This window comes from Carex rostrata, chromosome 5, assembly GCF_964058835.1.
Source record: "Carex rostrata chromosome 5, lpCarRost1.2, whole genome shotgun sequence".
Lineage (NCBI taxonomy): Eukaryota > Viridiplantae > Streptophyta > Magnoliopsida > Poales > Cyperaceae > Carex > Carex rostrata.
Window position 1 is genome coordinate 15,226,565 of NC_135922.1, and position 7,411 is coordinate 15,233,975.

General features: G+C 33.5%; 1 long non-coding RNA gene across 1 annotated transcript; it reads left to right on the forward strand.

The window, feature by feature from the left end:
* Window positions 1-4,701: 4,701 nt before the first annotated feature.
* LOC144554825 (uncharacterized) lies at window positions 4,702-5,887 on the forward strand. The gene is made up of 3 exons (XR_013511763.1): window positions 4,702-4,837; window positions 5,058-5,155; window positions 5,311-5,887. It is a non-coding gene; the product is annotated as an uncharacterized LOC144554825 (long non-coding RNA).
* Window positions 5,888-7,411: the final 1,524 nt, after the last annotated feature.

A 7,411-nucleotide genomic window follows, 5' to 3' on the forward strand; every position in this document is an offset into this window, starting at 1 on the left:
ATTAAATGTATTAGAAAGATCACAATATTTTCTGAATTATCTAGAAGTGACTTTTGAACCGGGATCAATAACTCAGAATCTAAACATTTTTATTTTTTTCCAATAACACATAAAGAAATATATTAATTTTTCTTACAGCTGCGAAAAATCCGGCCTGAAAAATATTGATCCGAGTTATTTGTTGCAATCTTTCTAATAAATCAAATTATATTGCATTCCATCTATATTCAAAGAAATATATTCAACATTTCTAATATTTTAATACAAAAAATAAAAATAATAAAAAAATTCTGTTTTCCAAAAAAAAAAAAAAAAAGCAAAAAAAGCAAAATTTCTGTTTTCCATTGGCCGCTGCCCTCCAAAGTGGCCTGATTGTATGTGGCCGCTTTATACAGAAGTGGCCATGCTGTTTTTAATAAAAAATTCTGAAAAGGATGATTTGGTTTATTATTTTCCGAAAATGGTATTTTTAAAAATTTCGGCTAATTTCACTCTCATTTTCCTCATCCTCTTCTTCTAGTTCTGATTCTATGTCGTACCCACCATCACTAAGACAAGTCGCAGTAGTAAATATAATAGAAAAAATAAAGCACACATTTCAAATAAAGCACACCTTCTGCGACCGGCGCTTCACCCATCTGCGACCCATTTGATGGGTCGCAGATGGGTATTTCTGCTGTAGTGAATATTAATTAAGTTTCATCCATTTATGTTGACAAATATTTGCAATTTTCATTGAAACCAGAATAAATTGTGCTGAACATAGCAAAAGAGAATATTATATATAGCCTGGTGTACCTTTCATCGTAAGATTGTGGCAACTGTTTGTGAAAATAAAATCTTGAACCTTGGCCGACAGTAGCTTGATAGATGTGATAGAGGAGAGGAATGGTGGTGAGGGGGAGGGAGGCTGAAAGAGCGACTTGCAAGGAGAGTGGAGAGAAGCGAGGTTTGGCTGAAATGGAGAGAAGCGGCCGTCGATAGGAAGCACAAGGAAGGTGTACGGGAAGAGAAGAAAGAGGAAGGGTTATGCCGTCTGCGTCTCTTTTAAAATTAACTTCCGATCCGACTTTTTTAAGAAAAACTTCCGATCCGATCAGTCTATGAAATTCTAATTGATATCGTGTGGCCTGTGTAGTATAGTGAATAAGCACTAGTACAAAAAACCCCTTCACCGACCCTTAATCACCGACTCTTTTAAGCAAAGCATCAGTGTTGCTCACACTATACTGACCCTTTTATTAAATAACAGTCAGCGTTGTTATTCAACACTGACACTTTATAAACAGTCAGTGTTGGTTATCAACACTGACTGTTTTTCAAAAAAGAGTCAGTGTTGAACACCAACACTGACTGTTTTTCAAGCGTCAGTGTTGATTACCAACTCTGACGCTCTAAAAACAGTCAGTATTGGTACTCAACACTGACTCTTTTGAAAAACAGTCAGTGTTGAGTACTAACACTGACTCTTTTTCAAAAGAGTCAGTGTTTGTACTCAACACTGACTCTTTGTAAAGCGTCAGTGTTGAGTAGCAACACTGACTCTTTAAAAACAGTCAGTGTTGGTACTCAACACTGACTCTTTTGAAAAACAGTCAGTGTTGAGTACCAACACTGACTCTTTGTAAAGCGTCAGTGTTGAGTAGCAACACTGACTCTTTAAAAACAGTCAGTGTTGGTACTCAACACTGACTCTTTTGAAAAACAGTCAGTGTTGAGTACCAACACTGACTCTTTTGAAAAAGAGTCAGTGTTGGTACTCAACACTGACTCTTTGTAAAGCGTCAGTGTTGGGTAGCAATATCAGCAGATAATGAAATTTATGATTTTTGTACAGCAAATAATATGAATAAATTCCAAAAAAAATATTTCCTACTTTTATACATAACTTGTGACCAAATAATATTTGTAATTATCAATTTCATATAATTTCATCAATATTTGTTCAAACAAATTGAGCTAATAACTGTGGACCGTTCATTTTCTTATGAATAATCAATGGGTGATCTGCAATCAAATAATTCCTAATTTATTTTAAAATGATCATGTTAGTACCAGGAATCTTAAAAACAAAAAAAATAATTGGAGTTCCAACAATTGTAAGCTTCGATCCAATGTGTAATGTTTATAGCCTTACGATCTCGTTATATTCTGTCGCTTGGATGGATGTGTAAATGAACATCAAATTAGATAGCATTACATGCATGTTGCATATATGAATTTTGCATAAATTAAGGTGGGTTGTTCTAAATTCAATTTAATTCTAACTTCAAATTTTGCATAAAATTATTCTAATGTTGTGTATATATTTATTGCAGAAAAAATTGGATTCACCTCAAAGGGAAGCCAACAGTTGAAATTATGTCAAACACAAGCAAAACAGAGAGCATGCTAAAAGAATTACCATTCAAATTGGATTCACCCCAAATGTCGTCCGTGGGTCGATTGGAACCGTTTAAATTACTAGTACAATTGTTTAATTATTTAATTGTTTAAATTGTTTAAATTGATTAAGTAGTATGATCTTTCGTATAACATACTAAAAGAATTATATTAACATGAAATTTTGACTTTAATTATTAAGCTTTTTATCGTATACAATATGGTTTTTATTTTACATAATAAATTTGTATTTATAAATTTGTCTAAATTTGGAAGATATTTAACAATTATGTATATTTTTCATATTTTTGTTTGTTTCATTTTCCATTCTAATTTATATTTTTTCCTTAATTATTTTTTTTCAAATATAATAATTAAAAATATACTATTTTGGCTTGAACATTTCATTGAACATTTCCTTACTATTTTTCTATTGAAATTATATTCAAAAATTGTTTTATATTTCAGAATGAACAAAATTCTAATCCGATAAGATATATAAAAAAATCTCAAAAACTAAAAATTGGTTTTTTTTCTTATTTTTTATTAATTTTTTTTTCCATTATATAGAATTAATTTAGACATTCAAAATTAATTTATTTAAATTTAATTGTATCTAAGAAAATTATATGTTAATGTATAATAAATATTTTCTACTCTTTTTACATCTTATATGTCAAATAATACTTATAAATGTCAATTTTATATAATTTTATCATTATTTGTCTCTTGAAATTGAGCCAATAATTTCATACCGTTCATTTTTACGTAATCAATCAACGGTCGATTTGCAATGAAATGATATTTTACTTTCATTTTACCTATCAATCAAGAGGATGAAATATTGAAACATTGAAGCACTGTAAACACTTCACGTTGAATTGAAGCTTAGACATGATCGAACTTCGAAAATTTTATTTTAGTTATGTTTAATATTTTTTATCTCATTTTAGTTGAAAAAAAAAAACTTATTGTTTTTACAAAAAAAAAAAATATACTGACTGTTTTTGTTAAAACAGTCAGTATTAGCTGCCAACACTGACTTTTTTTGGCAAAAACCGTCAGTGTTGCTGCTAACACTGACTGTTTTGGCAAAAACCGTCAGTGTTGCACTCAAATACTGACTGTTTTAAAAAAAAAACAGTAGCCGTCGGTGATTTTCGCTGCTCTGAGTTTGATTTCCCGGGTTTGTAACTCAAAATTTCGATCAGCCGCGAACATTTCCTCTTCTAAAAAACTGCGAAGTTCTGAGAACCACGAAGCATACCTTCTAAATTTCCTCTTCTAATTGTGCTGTCTCTATCCCGCCTCAGCCTCTCTTTTGCTGTCCTCCTCCGCCTTGCTCTCCGCCTCCGCCTTGCTCTCTCCGCCTCCGCCTTGCTCTCTCCGCCGCCGCCTTGCTGTCTCCCTTGCTCTCCGCCTCCGCCTTGCTCTCTCCGCCTCCGCCTTGCACAAACCCTTGCTCTCTACCCCGCCTCAGCGCCCCTTTGAAGAGTTATTTCGTAAGTTCTGTCACACAGGTCTTGCAAAAACAACTCCAAAGCTTTAGTTATTCATCAATTTCGTTTGGGAGAAGGAGATGGAGCTCGTGCTCGTCGTTGATTGAATTTGGTTTGTTGAGTTGATTTGACCAATCAAAGATGGAGCTCGTGGTCCACCCACCCGATTCAAGCCCATGGTCTCTTTCCTAATTTATATTTATTTCTTACGGGTTTTTTTTTTCTTCTTTGTTTCAGTTGAAAGGTCTCAACTTTTGAGTTTATGTATATATCAGTACTAACGCTGATATACTGCTACAGGCATACTTTTCAGTTGCAATTAACTTGTTAAGTCTCTGGTACTATTTGCCGTCACTGTTACAGGCATACTTTACCCTTGCTGATATACTGCTTTTACTGTTACTGTTTTTGCCATGCACTGGCTTTTCAGTGGGTTATACAATATCTATAATGGTGCATGATGCGTACTGGTCAATTTGAAGATTTGAGTTGCATACTCCTAAAATTCAAGTAGTTACCATCAGTGTAACTATTAGTTGGATTCCAGAATATGATTCTCTTACTCTAAGCGTGCAATGTATTTGACTGGTACATGTATGTTGACTGGTACATGTATGCGCAACCCATAAACCAGTAAACCATAGTGCACAAGATGGAGCGCACTCTTCAAATTAACACAGCAAATTTTCTGCATCAAACCTTCCTCTTCTATTGTACATGTAATTTGATTTTCTGCATTCAAATTTTCCAATTAACAGTGCATGGAGTAGATGCATCAAGCAAGTAAGTAATGCGTACGTCAATTAAAATGACACACACATATATATTGAATTTCTTCCTGCTAAAACTTGTTGTTAATTTCAGCTTTATATTGTGTATCTGGGAGAGAAAAGGCACAATGATCCGGAACTTGTAACAGCTTCGCACCATGAGAAACTAACCCCTCTCTTTCAAAGGTGTTTTTTTTTTTTTTCATTACAAGCTTTATTCTTTCTTTTAAATTAGGTGACTATTGATAAAATCCACTTAATTTTAGAACTTAAAAAGCAACTCTTCCCTTTCTAAATTACATCAAGTGGCTTATACATCTTGAAGTTATTTACATGTGTATACAACTAAGATGTAGTACAATAAAGTGTTCTGATTAAATGTATTATGTTTACATATATGAAACAGTAAGGAGGAAGCAGTGAGTTCAATTGTGTACAGCTATAAGCATGGTTTCTCGGGTTTTGCCGCAATGCTTAACGAGTCTCAAGCACAAATTCTTTCAGGTTCATTGAATGCATCATTTTTTTTTTTTGCATCACAAATTAACAAGTTAATTGCAACATGTGTGCATCACAAATTAACAAGTTAATTGCAACATCCGCAATGCTTCTCCTAAATTATATACTCTCTGATATGGCTTCTTTTGAACTTTCACGAGGTATATGGCCTGAATCAAAAAGCTTTGACGCTACCGGTTTTGGACCCGCACTGAAACGGTGGAGAGGCATATGTCAAACTGGTGACTTATTTGGTGCCAGTAACTGCAGCAATAAAATCATTGGTGCGCGTTGGTATGCCAGTGATGTTTCTTCCAATGATCTTGAAGGGGAATACCTGTCACCTAGAGACTACAATGGACACGGGACCCACACTGCCTCCACGGCTGCACGCAAGGGTTGATTACGTTGAATAGGCCTCGTCAATTGAATTTAATGGCACAAATTCTAATTTTCACTAATTGCTATCCGTAGGTTGTACTAGGTGAAGTGGCAATGTGAGATTGATTACGTTGAATAGGCCTCGTCAATTGAATGTCATCTCTTCTCGGGTGGTACTCTCCTTTATATTAGTTATAGGTTGCAAGAAAGGGAAGCATTTTTTTATTTAAGTCAAGTAAATAGATTTTTGATGGCAATTAACTTGGATAATTTGGTGTCTTTTGTGTGTTTTGTGGATATATGGCATGTAATTTGGATAACATGTAATTTGATAATTTTTAATGGCAATTAACTTGTTTGGTGTCTTTTGTTTGTGATTGTGGCATATTAATTTTTTAATGTCAATAAATGTTGAATGGTAATATATGGCTAGCAAAACAGAATCATGCCAACACAGAAAAACAGTCGGTGTTGATGCACAACACTGACTGTTTTGAAAAGAGTCGGTGTTGGTGCTCATCACTGACTCTTTTTGAAAAGAGTCGGTGTTGGTGCTCAACACTGACTCTTTTTGAAAAGAGTCGGTGTTGGTGTCAACACTGACTGTTTTTCAAAAGAGTCAGTGTTGATGCTCAACACTGACTGTTTTAAAAACAGTCGGTGTTGGTGCTCAACACTGACGCTTTAAAACAGTCAGTGTTGACCCCAACACTGACTGTTTTTAGAGAGTCAGTAAAAGGTATTCTTCACTGACGCTGGTTTTACTGACGCCGCTATAACAGTCGGTGTAGGGGTATTTTAACAGTCAGTGAAGGGGTTTTTTGTACTAGTGAAGGTTTTAATTAAATTTAGACTTTTATATCTAAAATAAAAACATTCAATCAAAATGAGACATATTATTTAATTAGAGGACTCAAATTCAATCCGAATTTAAATCAATTAATCACAGCTGTTGTAGAATAATAACACCTAACATCTTAATATAGGAGAGGAGATGTTCGTCTCTTTTCTAAAACTGTGGCATCTTACTAACGCCAACCAACACTGGCTTGATCTCATTTTTATCAAGATCTTATAAACTGATAATTTAGAACAAAATATGATTATAGATTGTTTTCATTGATTTTCGCTGATCTCTTATTAAATTATTAATTTAAATAACTCAATGTCATTATTATATACTTGTTTTTCTCTATCCAATTTTATATAGAGGAGGGATCTGATTACATCTTTTTTGGTGACACCGAATTACACTCTCCATTTTCAAAGTTTTCAAAGTCCAGACAGTCGATCCAAACCGTTCAACTTGTTGGATATGTTAAAATGTGTTTGCATATCAAATTTTATATTTTTTGGAATTTGTTTTACTATTTATTAAGTATTTAACAAAATCGCTATATTCAGACCGTTGAATTTTTGTATCTATCTTAAAAAATAGTAAAAAAATTCAGAAAAATATAAAATTTAATCTGCAAGCACATTTTAACATATCCAACAAGTTGAACGTTTAGGATCGACTGTTTGGACTTTGTAAACATAGGGTGTAACCGGTGTCATAAAAAAAAGAGTGTAATCCGATCCCTCCTCTTTTATATATTACAAAATACAAATATATATTTGCCAATTTTTTTTAACTTTTTCCACATAGATAATTAGTTTCATTCATGAAAACGATGAGATATTTAAATAAAAAGTGAAATAACATTTGCATGATAGATCATACTAAATTTATTTCTCCCTTTTCTAACTCCACATGTAGGGGTGTCAATGGGTACGGTACGGGTCGGGTGGAGACATTTTCATACCTATACCCAATAAAATTGACCTTATCCATACCCTACCCATACCCATTAAAAATTGATCTTACTCTACCCTATCCTT